At 49.6% G+C, this 15559-nt stretch overlaps 1 long non-coding RNA gene across 1 annotated transcript in view; it reads right to left on the reverse strand.

Moving 5' to 3' along the window:
* The window catches only part of LOC119864406, a 31701-nt gene extending 16431 nt beyond the window's left edge, over positions 1-15270 (reverse strand). The window contains exon 1 of the long non-coding RNA XR_005373843.1: positions 15096-15270. This is a non-coding gene — a long non-coding RNA (uncharacterized LOC119864406). The remainder of the gene's footprint in view (positions 1-15095) is intronic.
* Between the last annotated feature and the right edge of the window lie 289 nt (positions 15271-15559).

The raw sequence follows: 15559 nt of genomic DNA on the forward strand, positions 1-15559 counted from the left end.
GAGGAAGTGACTCATAAAGCAGAGCAAGGGGGAAACCTAAACAGAGAAATCCTTGAGGCTGATGAGGGTTCTTGTCATAGGACAAGTGGAGGACTGGCCTCTGATATGACTGGTCTCGGTGGTAAGGGGAAAAGAGAGAGATGGTGGATTAGCAGAGCTATTTGTAGTGGAGTAAATTGACATTAAAAAAAAAAAAACACACAAACATATCCTGATCCGTTTTTCCTTCTCTGTCATCCGAGTTTCTCTTCCCTCGCTACCCTTTTACTATAAGGCTAAGTCACAAGTCCTACTGCCCCAGGGAAGAAGTAGAGGATCTGCTTTGAAAAAAAGTATAAAGAATAGGAGAAGGAAATGATGTGAGGGGAGCTCCTGCCTGACAGACAAGCAGGTAGAAAGGGAGGAAAGACTAGAGAGGAGAGACGTGAGACAAGGAGTGCTCTTGAGGTCACCCCGAGAGTGTGTTACGCTGGAAAGTTCCAGAGAGATTTGCAGGAGAGGGTTGCGGACAGCTGCTATTTACCGTCCTGGGGCTACCTTGAGTGGCTGAAATCCTCCCCTGCAAGCCCTGCAGGTACCTGGCATCAGGTCCACACCGAGGCCTCCCGCCAACACCCCCTCCCGGGCTGTGAGGAAGCCGCTGCTCTGGCCCCTTGGAGCACGGAGGTGCTGGGAAGAACAGGGGTGCATAATAAGCCTAAGCTTGGGGTGAGGAGCCTGTGATGTGGTGGGAGACCCGGGCATCATCCAGGGACACCGCAGGTCAGCCGGGAGCTGACTAGAAGGGGCCAGCCCCCAGCAGGAGGTGGCGAAGCCTCGAAGGACAGTGAATGCACCAGAAGCTTCTCTTTCATTGCTGTAAATGCATGTGAGCTTTCGCTACGTCCAGTTGCTCCCAGGGAGAGGGGAAAGACAGCAGGAGATGGAGAACACTTTGAAAGGTGGAGTATTTACACCAAAGACTACACTTAACCAGAGCCTCTTTTAAATTGAAAGAAACTCAGTTACTTTTAATACATTTGTTTTCATTTTCCCTTGGAAATAGGAACACCAGACAAAGAAGTCAACGAGAGAAAATTAAATTTGCCACTTCTCCAGATGTGGGCTGCTTGGCCTTTCTGGACAGCGATTTGATAGGTTTGTTGGTGTAAAGACGAGGGAGGCTGCATCCCACGCCTTCCCCTGGGCCTATGAAATGTGAAGTGAGTGCTGGTTGAGAGGAGGACTTAAGAAAGAGATTTGGGGGTTTCGGAAAGGAGGAGAAGGCCCAAAATTGTCTCAGGAGATTCCAAATGCACATTCGTATCTTCAAGTCTCTAAGAAGCCTCGTTTTAGAACAAAGACAGTTGTTCAAATTCATATACAAGCTGGGCCAGATGGAGGTTTGGTGCATCCTGAGCTTATACAATTTGAAGAGCCTTGTAAGAAGAAGAGCATAAAATTACAAATACAAAATCCAGAACAGAGGCTTGGAAGGGACTCATGGGAACAACGGTTTCTGAAGCTCCAGTTTTACGGTAAATCTACCTCTACCTGTGCACTAAATGACCACACTCGCTCAGGAGAAGACTTCTTTCCGTCTCACACCTATTAGTGACGCCCAGAATAGGCTAGTTAGCGTCAAGGTGGGATGTGCTGGCACAGACCGTGGGGGCTTCTCCAACTTGCCTGCCTTCTCTCTTCTCTCACCAAAAAATATAAATACAGTTGACCCTTGAACTGTGCCAACCCCCCCCCCATGCAGTTGAAAATCCATGTGTAACTTTTGACTCTCCTAAAACTCAACTACAGTAGCCTACTGTTAGCCAGAAGCCTTATTGCTAACATATACGGTCAATTAACATCGGTTTTGTATGTTGGACGTATTATATATGATGTTCCTACAATAAAGTAAGCTGGAGAAAGTGTTATTAGGAAAAATCATAAGGAAGAGAAGATACATTTATAGTACTGTATTTATTGAAAAAAAAATCTGCCTCTCAGTGGACCTGTGTAGTCCAAGCCTGCGTTGCTCAAGGGCCAGCGGCACATCATTCCACAGCTGCTTGTTACTGTCCTCGGACTCATGCCATAGCACTCCACAGCTTAGCGTCCCACCTCTTTAGATGGATGCCTTTCACACTTCTTAGACCACAACTCCTAATAAGAAATATATTTTATATTGTGAACCAATACTATGAGTATTGGCTCATAATATGCATCCTATTTTTATGTGAATGTACTGTAATATTTTCTAGCTGATGTCTTGCATATTTAAAAATAATTCTGGCTGAGGGGCACCCGGGTAGTTTGGTGGGTTAATTGTCAGACCCTAGGTTTCGGCTCAGGTCACGATCTCAGGGTCATGGGATGGAGCCTCGTGCTGGGCTCTGCACTCGGTGTGGAGTCTGCTGGAGATTATCTCTCTCCCTCTCTCTCCTTCCGCTGCTCCCCCTGCTTGCATGCTCTCGTTCTCTCTCTAAACTAAATAAAATCTTTAAAAATATATAATTCTGATTGGGCCACGCTACAATGATTCTTACAGCAGCAGAGTGAGAAGCCCTCTCTGGCTAGTGCTCTACCCCTAATGTCCTTTCACGCTGCTATTCTCTGCTATGTAGCTCCCTCACTCTGGATTGCCCTTAATCTCTGCTGTGATTTTGGAGATCATTTTTATCCCTCCAGTTTCAAAGAAAATTCTACAGACTTTTACGTGAAGCCATCCACATAACCCTCTGTGCTGTCATAAATTTTGCATTCGTATTGATACAGCAGATATTTTATTCTGCCATTGATTATAATTAATTATTTAAAATTCAGTGCTCTACTTGACCGCGAAGTCCTCCAGGGCAAGATTGTATCTGGATCTGGCGTGGCTATTCTATGACTCCTGTGGCATCTAGCTCCTAGTACCTTGCAAATTTGCAAAGTTGGAAAAAAATAATAGTGGCTCACAGAGTCATGAGGATTAGATGAGAGAACACATTTCAGAACTAATGTTATAACTGACACCTCCTGTTCTTGTTTTATAGCTGAGATCATCGGCTTAGGGTCCCACAGGTTGTCATTGGTGTAGCCAGGACACGAGCCAAGCCAGGCTCCACATTACCAGCCCCCTTGCTATTCTCCTAGTGAAGTGCTTCACCTTTAGGAAGCACTAAGTAATTGGCAGCTACTATTATCTCTTAACAAAAGGGTGTTGGATCAAAACCGAATGAACGATTTGGCCGAAACTATAGATTATCTGTAATAGCCTTTGTGCCGAGGGGCAATTTCATTCATCATTCTGCTATTAGCTTGCTATTTAATCTGCTGTTTTATTTTTCTCTGTGAATGGCTGTGACTATATGATTAAAAATCACCAGATCAGGAAAATGAATTTACTGTCTTCAGTAGTCTTAATGGCCACATCAGATTAACTGCAAGACTGATTCAACTATGCACAAATTAGATATTAAGACAGATGAAAAGAATCCAATTTGACCAAAAATGATTTTGAGACTGCATAGATCAAACTAATTTTCTTCCTTTGTGCAATTCAGTTCAATTCAAACCTTCAAATACACAGTGCGGAGCACTGCAGGGGATAGCAAGAAAATAAGCATCGTTCCCTGTTGCCAAGGAATTCACAGTCCAGTACGGCTGGAGGTGGAAGGAATAGGATGTCTATATAAATAACCCCAATAGAAGGCAGGGTAAGATCTGCTTCACGAGGCTTCAACGAGTCCCGAGGTCCCAGGGAGGAATAGATTTTTTTCCCCCCAGCGAGACAGTTGTGGAGTATAAGAGACATCTTTAAAGATGGGATGGACAAGTGTGATTCTGATTCTCAAAAGTGATAAAGATGTGGGATTTTTCTCACTGCAGACCAGTGGGAATTTCATAAATTTTTTTAAGTAAAATTCTAGGATTACTTATTAACAGAATGGTCGGGGAAAGCTGATCTATAAAAGTAACCTGGTGATTACCAAATATCATTGAAGAAGTCTTATCAAGCTAATCTGGTTTTCAGGGTGGGAGATCATGGTTATGAAACTGGTACAAATGAAAAAAAGAGATATGTATATGGAACAGCCAAATTTCAAGGATAGCCTTGGGGACAAAACAGAAGAAAAATGAGGTACATTAAAATTGATGAATTGAACAATTGTGTCCAAAGGATGCTGATTAATAGATAGATGTTACCCTGAAGGACGCTCTTTAGTGTCTTTTTCATAGGCCTCTAACTTTAACACTGCTTGATTCATATTTAATCAGAAACTTGAAATAAAGATATGGGGGACGTGTTCATTAATCTGTAGATGAACCAGAGCTGAGAAGAATGGCAAACAAACTGACAAAATCAAGGTCTGAAACAATCCCCCTTAGATTGAAATGATGGCTCAGATCTGCCAAGATCAAGCTCCGCGATCTTGATCCTAGTCCACAGATCTAACAGCACATGAAAAAGGTGGTAGAGATATGACTTAGTAGCAGCAAAACAAGCTTCTAACTTTAACTAGTTGACTGTGATGGATCAGCAGTATGACGTGATCAACCAAATTGTCACTGCCAACACTACCATCATTACCAACACCAGCACCAGCACCATCACTGCCACCATCACCACCACTGCCATCACTGCCAGCACCACCACTCCTAGTACCACCAGCACCAGCACCAGCACCATCACTACCACCAGCACCACCACTGCCATCATCACCAGCACCACCATAACTACCATCATCACGACCACCACACCATCACCACCATCACTACTACCATCACCACCATTGCTACCACCACCACCACCACCACACCACCACCATCAGCAGTGCTACAACCACCACCAGCACTGCCACTGCCACCACCACCACCACTACCACCAGCACTAGCACTACTACTCTCACCGTCACTACTACCACCATCACCACCATCCCTACACAGCACCACCATCATCACCAACACCATTACAACAACAATTTAATGAGCTGTGTTCATGGAAAGAATTTCTCTGGAAGAGAGGGGATAGTTCACCGGTCACATCACAGCTAAAGCAATGTGTACAGTTGTGTATCCATATGCACAACCTGGAGCATGTGCAGGGGGAGAGCAACTACATGGGAGGAAAAAAATGTGTTACATTCAGAAAATGTTAAGACCCTGGAGTTGGTAAGCCTGGAGTAGAGAGGTAGCCGGAATGGTCCAAGGGCTGTCACGTGGGAAAAGCAGTTTAACTTGTCTATAGAGCTTCAAAAGGCAGAGCTAGAATCCGTAACGTTGATTATAGGAATACAGATTTCAGCTTATTAAAGAATTTTCACGTAGCTAGAGTTGTTTAAAAATGGAACGCGTGGCTCCTGCTGTCTTATTGCCAGGGTGTTCAAGCACGGGCTGATTATTCACTGGGGCTTTGGCCTAGGGGTTCAAGTACCTGAAAGGGGGTTTGAGTTTGGCATTTTTAATTCCTAGACTGACGTCGCTGAACATGGTACAAACTGGGGGACACGGAGGGGAGGCTGACCAGACAAGCTCATAATAAGCCAGCGGGAGCGCCAGGGGAGCCTGTTGAGGAGCCGAGGCAATGGGATGGTAACGTGGAGGTGGCTGTGAGGGATCCTGAGCCTGGCAGTGGGTCCAGGATGGAAGGGAGGAGAAGGTGATGCCGCCTGGGAGATTCCCCCGCTGTTAGAGTAGAGAGGGAAAGGCAGGTTTTCGTGGAGAAAAGTTTGAGGAGGCCGGAGGCCCCGGTGGGGAGACACGGGGAGGCGGAGGGGAGGCCGGGTGGGCTCGTGGTGCAGGGCGGGCCTCGAGTCCCGTGGCTTTAGGCTAAGGCGCCTGCCCCCGAGTGGGTCCTGCCAGAGGGGCACCTTGATCCACGTGAAACCCTTTCCATTATTAGATTTGTATGAAACCTGGACTCCTGGGCGGCCCGGGGGCTCTGTGGTGGAGCGCTGCCTGCGGCCCAGGGCGAGACCCCGGGTCCCGGGATCGAGTCCCACGTCGGGCTCCCTGCGTGGAGCCTGCTCCTCCCTCTGCCTGGGTCTCTGCCTCTCTCTCTCTGTGTCTCTCATGAATCAATACATAAAATCTTCAGAATAAAAATAAAAAAAGAAAACTGGGCTCCTGCGAGTGTGCAGAGGAGAGGAAGGCCCCCGGCCCCCGGGTCCGAGTCAGGGGCCTGCGCTGGAGCTCGCCGCCCAGTGACTGCCGGCCCGAAGGTGGCTGCACACGCGGGGAGCCTCACGGGGAGCCCCACGCAGGGAGCCATGGCCAGGTGCGGGGGGATGGGGGGCCATGGGTCACGGCCAGGTGCAGGGGGACGGGGGACCCTGGGCTACAGCCAGGTGCGGGGGTGCGGGGGGCCCTGGGCCACGGCCAGGTATGGGGGTGCAAGGGACCCTGGGCCACGGCCAGGTGTGGGGGGACGGGGGGCCCTGGGCCACGGCCAGGTGCAGGGGATGGGGGAGGGCCCTGGGCCATGGCCAGGTGCGGGGGTACGGGGAGCCCTGGGCCACGGCCAGGTGCAGGGTGAGGCGACCGGGCTCCCAGGAGCCACCGCCTTCCCGGCAGCCGCGAGCACCCGGGCCCCAACCATGTCAGGACTCTCGAGGCCTCCGGAGACACCCAGCCGCTGGGGTCCAGGGCCGCAACGCAGCTGTGTCAGCGCCCCGAGAACGACGGTACCGGGTCCCCGAGAGTTGGCCGGGAGGGCTCGAGCCCGGGTTACCTGCGCACCCGGCGCTCTCCGCGGACAGCTGTGCAGGTGCGGGCAGGTGCGCCGAGCCGCCAGGTGTAGCCCGAGTGCCCGCTCGGGGCGGCCAGAGCTGCGGCTGGGGTGCTGGGTGCTGCCCTCCACGAGCCCGCGGCCGCCGTGGGCGCCCTGGCTGAACCCACGGGAAGGGGATGGGCCTGTGGCTTTGGCCTCTTGCTTGAAAGCTCGTTCGCAGGGCAGCTGCAGCTTCACGGGGCCTGCAGCTCACATTTTCAAGGATCCTCTTTAAGACAAAGAATTCAAGACCTGGGGCAGGAGTTTCTCCCAAGCGCCGCGCACCTTCGCTGTAAGCCAGCAGTTCCGCTCCTCCGGGGACGCCCAGGAGCTCGTCACCATGTGTCCCTAGAAAGAGCAGCACAGGAACACGCACAGGAGCTCTGTCCGCACGAGCCCGCGGCTGGAGACAACCCTAGTGGCCGCCAGCGGGCTGACGCCCGAACAGGAGGCACGACGTGCAGCGGTGGGAAAGAATGAGCAGTGGCTCGGGTCGTAGCGGGGATGGATTTCGTAGACGTTAGACAAGCGAAAGGAGCCGGACAACGATTGCACTGATGTGGTGTTCTCGAATAGGCAAAGCTCATCCGCGGCACTATGAGATGATGTATTTTTAAGATTTCTGGACCTGGTGGGAGTGCAAAATGCATGGGCACTTCGGAAAACAGTTTGACGGTTGCTTACAGAGCCAAGCACACCCTCCCGCACAACTCCGCAATCCCGCTCCTTGCTGTTTACCCGAGTGAAATGAAAGCTCTGCTCACATAGAACCCGGTGCATGAATCAATGTTTAGTGTGCTTCCACTCATAATAGCCCCACACTGAAAGCAATCCACATGTCCCTCAGCGGGGGAGCAGACGAGCGGACGGGGACAGGCCCACGTAACGGAATGAACACAGCAGTGAGAAGCCAGCGCCTGACTGCACAGGCCACCGTACGGGGAGGTGGACGTGCCCTGTGTTCACGAAAGGAACCGCATCCAGAAGGCTGCATGTGTACTGTGGTTCCTTTATGTGACCTTCTAGATAGAGAAGACAGAGGGTGCAGGGAGCAGCTGGCCACGGGGGGACATTTCCATGGGGTACTTTGGGGCAGGAGATGGAAATGTCCTATGATTGTCATGGTGGTCATACAACTCTATTCATTTAGCAAAAACTCTCAGAATTATGGCTTGACTCTGGATTTCTCCTTCAGCAGAAGTTGCAAATGTTATAGAAACCAGGAGAGAAACAACAAATGGGGGGGAGGATCAATGAATTAGACACAGGGAGTCTTGGCCGTGAGCGTCCACATGGCATTCCTTCCTGTCTCTTATTTTTTTTTTAATATTTTATTTATTTGTTCATGAGAGGCACACACAGAGAGAGGCAGACACACAGGCAGAGGGAGAAGCAGGCTCCCTGCAGGAAGCCCGATGTGGGACTTGATCCCGGGACCCCAGAATCAGGCCTTGAGCCGAAGGCAGATGCTTAGCTGCTGAGCCACCCGGGTGTCCCCTTCCTGTCTCTGAAGGCAAATCCTCAAGGCTGACAAGAGTAAGTCCCTTTTCTCTCATTTTCCCTCATGACTTGGTGACCTGGACATCTACTTATTAGGTCATGGAAATCATCCTTTGGCTGAGAGACACCAGACTCTAAGCAAAGTGATTCCTTTTATTATTCGTCAGGTTAGACTAAGTTGAGGTAAGAAATAGACCGAACACTCGACGGCTCAGCACAGTAGAAGTTAGCTGGTGCTCCGCCGCAGTCAGGAGCCCTTGATTCCATTAAGTGTGCCAGGGAAAAGGGAAACTGGGTTCTGGTAGGCAGCTGGCAGTCTCTTCTATACTCTGACACCATCCAAACTGGAAAGTGATCCCTTCAGCTGCTTTGCTTATAGAGGATTTGGTTTAAATGTGGCAGCTTATTCACGTCTCTGTTTTTTTTTTATCAATGCTTTTGATAGGAGGATAAAGGTCTGGGGCAAAGAAAGTGGAAAACCATCAGAGCACGGTCAATAGTGAAGGATCTTATACTCTGGGGCTTGAAAAAGGCTGATGAATTATTTATGATGACATAGGTCTCCTTGTTCTCTGCGATTATAGATAAGGGGCTCTTATCCCTTGAGAAATTATCGATAGAAGGAGAGATCAGGAGCTTCCAAGATAGGCAGACACTGAAGGAATATGTGACCACCAAACCAGCTCTGCAAGAAATATTAAGGAGGACCCTGTAAAAGAAAGAGGAAGCCCAAAGAAATAATCCACAAAAACAGGGACTGAGTAGGTATCATGATGACACTAAATTCATATTTTTCAATAGTAACTCTGAACGTGAATGGGCTTAATGACTCCATCAACAGACGCAGGGTTTCAGACTGGATGAAAAAGCAAGACCCATGTATTTGTTGTCTACAAGAGACTCATTTTAGATGTAAGGACACCTCCAGCCTGAAAATAAAAGGGTGGAGAACCATTTACCATTCAAATGGCCCTCAAAAGAATCAGGGGTAGGCATCCTCATATCAGATAAAGTTTATCCCAAAGACCATAGTAAGAGATGAAGAGGGACACTAGATCATACTTAAAGGGTCTATCCAACAAGAGGACCTGACAATCATGAATATTTATGCCCCTAATGTGGGAGCTGCCAAGTATATCAATCAGTAAGCAAAGGAAAGACATACTTAGATAATAATACACTAATACCGGGAGACTTCAACACGGCGCTCTCTGCAAGTGGCAGATCTTCTAAGCACAACATCTCCAAAGAAGCAAGAGCTTTAAATGATACACTGGACCAGGTGGATTCCACAGATATTTACAAAATTTTACATCCAGACGCAACTGGGAAATCATCGGTGAGGCTAAATTGTTATTTGATACCGTATTTAATATGCAAATAACCATTAGGTGTTGACCTGAACATGTCAGGAAGACGGCAGTAGGGTGCTCATCAGTGAGAACTTTCTAGGCTTTGCACATGGTTTTTTAAAATGTCAAATGCACCTCAGTATGAGCAAGGGGAAGGTGATGGCTCTGGGGCAAAGTCCTCCAGGGGAGCGATATACACCAAAATACTCAGACTTATTTGGAACCGTTTTAGTAACAATTAGCGACAATACACAGTGAGCAGGGATCATTGTAGCCAAAGGACAACCAAATGTAGGCCATCATGACCAGGGGCAGCGGGAACGAAACATGGAATGTTACCCTGTCTTTGCACCAAAATGTGGAAGCCCACAGCTAGGGACCCGTGGGGAGGGCTGGCTACAAACCCACCGAGAAAGACACAACGCTGCCCGGGCTGGTCCCGCGGAGGACAAGTAGGTGAGAAGGGAAGAAAAACAGAGCTCTGTGAACCTAAACGGCAACAAAAGGCAGGGCAAGTCTTTAGTGATCAGAAGAAAGTGCTCAATAAATGCTTATTAAATAAATACCTAAATTAACCAACTCCTATGGGATATAGGACATGGATTTATTTAGCGAATATCAGAAGTCTCGTGAAGAGATAGGTCTAGGACATTCGCAACAAAGGAAAACATACTCTAGACACTGGTAGACCCGGGACCCTAAGACCCAGACCACGACAAAGTCAGTGGGGCTGAGAACGTACCAGCAAACTCAGGATGACGCACCAGCGAGCGCGTTACGGGGAGCGAGGGATGCTTGAGGGTGGTCTTGTGGGGCGGCTGCTAACAGGCAGTGTAACCTGGGGAGAGGTTCCCAAACTGTGATTTTCTACCGACTGCCCCTCGGCGCCAGTGCCCGGGGATGATGGGGAAGTGGCTCACGTGCCTTCTAGGCTGGCTCCTTTACAAGAGCAAGCCTGCCGGGAAGGCGGGCGGTCGGTTCCCGGCCGAGCCCGAGCCCACTGAGGAGCAACGCCCCGCGACTGACGACCGCCAGTCCAAAGCGACATCTGTGACACGGAGGGATGGGGCCACTCGCGAGAATTGTCCACGTGGCCCTTGTCCCAGGGATACTCAGAGCTTTTGCAGGCTGGGGCTTGGGGCAGAGGTGAACTAGCGTTCAGAACTTGGAGGGTGGGCGCCCTGGATGCTCTGGGCTGCTGTGGCTTTCGGGAGTAGCGGCCGAGAGGGAGGAGGTGCACAGAACGGAGCGAAGGCACCTGGAGCCCCGCACCCCGCCCCGCCCCACGCACCCAGGCTCGTGCCAGACACCCGCCTTCCACGGGCGTTGCCAGTGCCGTTTCCTGCAAGCAGACAGATGCACGTGAGCCCCCACCCCGCCAGCACCTTCCCCTGGAGCACACACGACGGGACAAGGCCTGTGTGGCCCCCTGGGGGAGCTGGGGCGCCGGGGTGGGAAGAGGGAAATCAAGCCCGTGTATCTGCGCGGCGCTGCCGACAGCCTTTGAAATCGGGTTTCCACCCTGCGATCTGCTCTCCGATCTCTCAGTGGGAAAGTCTGGTCCCCACAAAGCACAAATCCCCGCCGCCGGGATCTGGTGCCACTTATCCAGCTCCTCTGCTGGGCCCCCCGTCTCAGGGCAAAGGCGGCAGCGGTGACCGCCAGCCCACAGCCCGCTGGCCCGGGCCTTCCTGGCGTGAGCGACGTTGTCACCTGAACGGGAGCATCGCTTGGATGCCGTGTCACGGGCACGAACGGGCCCCTCTCTGGGCTCTGGGCTGCCTCTGCCGTCCGCCCCTCTCTCCGTGCACCCGGGTCTCCCTCGCCGCCCTCCCCGTCGGCGGCCGTCTGGCCATCGCTTGCTCACGCGGGACATTCTTCAGGCCACAGAGTGGGGCAGCACGTTCACTGCCCCCGGGTGACTCCACAGACAATCAAGGAGATGCTCTTCGGCGCCATGAAGCGTCGTGAACAATGAACGTGTGGCAAAATGCATTATACACGAAGAAACACATTTCCCTAACGCAGAGTCCGGGAGTATCTGCAGGTACGACTTACTTCAGTTAACTATGATTTGGGGCGAAAAGCACCTCATGAGTCCAAACCTGATATTTAGTCGGGGTGTCAGCCGCCGAGGGGCAGTGACTCGGCAGGCGGGCTTGTTAGGCGGGAGGCAGGCTGCGTCCCCGAAGGCCTGCTCACCCTGTGGGGGGCCTTCCGTGCCCACGGCCTGGGTTGCTGCCCCCTGAATTCGCATCACCCGGACGCATGACTGCATCTTGCATTTAGCGGTTGTTTGGGGATCGCCCTTTCACGCAGGCGCACCCGGTCCGACCACGTTGCGAGCAGCCCGAGGCGCTCCTACTGGGACTTCGGATGATTTGGGCTCTGCGTCCCGGGCCCCGGCACAAGGTCCTCAACATGGTGAACAATTAATACGTGTCTGATGGATGAATGCATGAATGAATGATTGACACTGAGCCCCAGATCTTGATGGATGTCTGAGATGCGAGGCTGCCCAATCCAGTGCGTGGCTGCGTGGCTCCTTCTGACCATACAGGCCAGGCCAAGGGGTCCGCACAGTCGGTTCCCTGTCACGGATTGCCTTTGGATGGCCTCCAGGCCAACGTCACCGAGGCTGGGCTCGGCAGCACCCTTCCTCCGTGAGCTCATGACCATCGTTGTAGCCCTGGGTCACCTTCAAGTCTTTGCTTTAATATCACCTTCGCCACAAGGCCCCTCTGTCCCCCTATTTATAGCTGTCCCTGCCCCGGCCATTCCTCTTACCCTGCTTTCTGGCTTCTTCGCTAGCCCTTATCTCCCTCTACTGTGCTGTGTGGTTCATTTATTCATCCTGTTTATTATTTGTTGTATTACTGTGTTCACTTTACAGTACTAATTTATTTTTTCTTTTTTTTTTTTTTAAGATTTTATTTATTTATTAGAAACAGAGAGGCAGAGACCCAGGCAGAGGGAGAAGCAGGCCCCATGCAGGGAGCCCGACATGGGACTCGATCCCGGGTCTCCAGGATCACACGCTGGGCTGAAGGTGGCACCAAACCGCTAAGCCATCGGGCCGCCCCTAGTACTAATTTTTTTTAAATAAACGTGCAAAATTATCATATTTGTATTACTGTGATTATATTACACTAGGATGTAAGTCCCACCCGCCAATGTGCCCGGCACACAGTAGGCACAAAAACAAATGCGTGCTAAATGAATAAATACTGCTTCGTGGCGCTGGCTAGGCGATTCAAACTCGGCCTAAAGCGGTGGACTTTTTGTCTGTGTCCTTTGCAAAAATAGAAGTTCCACCAAGATCTCTGTGGCCGAGAGAAGCTGAAAGAGGCTAAGTGGGAGGGGTTTAAGGGATTCTCCCTTGACTCCACCACTTTTCTCTGGTTTATATATTGAAGTTTCATAAAATATTTCTTTTGAGAAAGAAGTTCTGTTGCTTTTAAGAAAAGATGCTTCAGCAACTCTTCCTCCCCCGCCCCGTAGAAAGCTGAGAGCTGAGAGTGTTTGTGCACTTGCTCTGTGCCGAGTACGGGGAGGGCCCAAGGCCTCTCCCAGCCCAAAGCACTGTCTTCCCCCAGGCAGCCAGACCCGTCGGCGCTGCGGGCCACCCCCCGGAGGGCCCCAAGATCGAGGCGCTAGACACACGTATGGACGCCTTCCTAACCGGAGGTGAAGTGGGAGTGATAATGCAGAGAGTGGGGCGCCACTCAGTCTTTAGAAAGAGGGAAGTTCTGCAGTATGTGACAAAATGGATGGGACTTGGGGACATTGTGCAAAGTGGAATAAGCCAGGCACAGAAGAGCCAACGTTGCATGGTTTCGCCCATACGAGGTGATCTAATATGGCCAAAGTCACAGAATCAAGAGTGAGGAGATGGTTGCCAGAGGTTTAGAAGAGGTAGAAATGAGGAGCTACTATTCAAGGGGCATAGAATTTCAGTCACGTGAGATGAGAAAGTTCTAGAGAGCGGCTGGACTGCAGCGTTCCTCTGGTGACAATGCTGTACTGTACCCTCAACACTTTGTTAAGAGGGCAGCACTCATGTCAAGTGTTCCTATCACAATGGGACGAATTTTTTTTTTTTAAGGAAGCATGTTTGAAACCCACTGATTTATAGCAAAATATACACGTTTCTTTATTTAAATAAAAATACGCTGTGGAGGACCTTTACTTTATTACCTATACCCTGAACCTTATAGAAAAGCGGGATAGGTTTTTATGTTTTTATTTATTGTTTATCAAGGTCTACCCATTTTTCCAAGCTTTTTCTGCTCAAAATGTGTGGGTCTATGGACCAGCAACAGTAGCTTGGCATCGGAGCTTATTAGAAATGCCAAATTTCAGGCCCCGTCCCAGACCCCCTGAGTGGAAATCTGCATTTTACCAAGACCCCCAGGTGATTCAAAGGCACCTCGAAGGACTGTGTTCCAGGTGCTGTAGTTCTTCAGTCTTCCTGGAGGGCCGTGAATGCAGTGGGCAGCCAGACTTCACTTGGGCTGTTTTTATTCGGGTAGAATTGGTAACGCATCAGACTGATGCCAAAGTTGGGTGGATGGAACAGCAAAGGGGGGGGAGCAGGGCATGTGCACACCCCACGCTTGAGATGATTAGGCTTGACTAGCTGACTGCAAGCCCAGGACTGGATTATTTGGCCAAAGACAGAGTGAGGGCACAAGTAATTGAAATATCCCATATTCCCTGAACTTCATTCCGGCCAATACTTTCAACCCCTTCCTGTAATAATTCTTCTACCATTGTTGCTAGCAAGAGGTGAAACGAGCGGAATTAAGTTTCGGCTCCTTTCTTTACTCTTTTGCCAGATGGAATTACTAACAAGTGATGACATATCTAGAAACTAGGCAACAGAAGAAAAAAAAAAAAAAAAGAAAGAAAGAAAAGAAAGAGGATAAGAAGAGAGAGAGAAGCGGAGGACCCGTATAATCCAAAAACTTGATAACCAAGTTACGGCCTCTGAGAAAGGAAGAGCTGACTACACGTTATTTTGAAAGCACACGCAGCCTAAAGCCAAGCTTTATTAATGACACTTGGAAAAAGAAGTTGAGTCAGGCAGCCTAGCTTTTACCCACACAGTGTATTTTTTTAAAGCTGCATGCTATCGAATAGGAAAATACTTTCATATTTCTTGAGTAATTGCAGCAGATCCTATAAATACCTTTCAGCTCCATTTTATCTTGCCTGTGACTTAGGGTTGTGGTTCTCGATGAATGATTTGTCACCTTCCTATATGATTTTGACCATATCCTTTAGCAGTACTGCGGGAGGGTACTTACGTGGTTTAACTCTGAAACTACCCATTAAGAGATGAATAAAAAGTCAACAACATTATCCACATCGTTAGCTTATGTAATAAAAAGAGATTAAATACAGCGAGCTTTCAAATACAAGTAAAATAGATCTAGCTGGAATTATAGATTTTTATAATGTTTACATTCTGGTTGGATTGAGTTGCCTTAAATAACAGAAAATCACCGTCCTACCTTACTTGATAACCATCAACACTGAAGTCATCACTGAATTATGAAACTTTTGCAAGAAAGGCTGGACAAATGCTATAGCTGACATCACCAGCATTGTTCCCCATCTCTTTGGATGAAGCCCCCCAAACAGACCAGTTGTATTTTCAACAAATAGAAATTAGAGCGTGTGCTTCTAGGCTGCTGGACAGGGGAGTAGGGTGAAAAAGAGAGGGAAAAATTAACTTATCATTTAAGAAATACATATCTAGGCAGCCCTGGTGGCCCAGCGGTTTAGTGCCACCTGCAGCCCAGGTTGTGACCCGGGGGTCTTGGGATCGAGTCCCACGTCGGGCTCCCTGCCTGGGGCCTGCTTCTCCCTCTGCCTGTGTCTCTCCCTCTCTCTGTGCGTCTCTCATGAATAAATTTTAAAAAATAAAATCTTAAAAAAAAAAAAAGAAATGCACGTCTTTGTATTATCAAAAGAT

The sequence above is a fragment of the Canis lupus genome, chromosome 19 (genome assembly GCF_011100685.1).
Source record: "Canis lupus familiaris isolate Mischka breed German Shepherd chromosome 19, alternate assembly UU_Cfam_GSD_1.0, whole genome shotgun sequence".
Taxonomy (NCBI): Eukaryota; Metazoa; Chordata; class Mammalia; order Carnivora; family Canidae; genus Canis; species Canis lupus.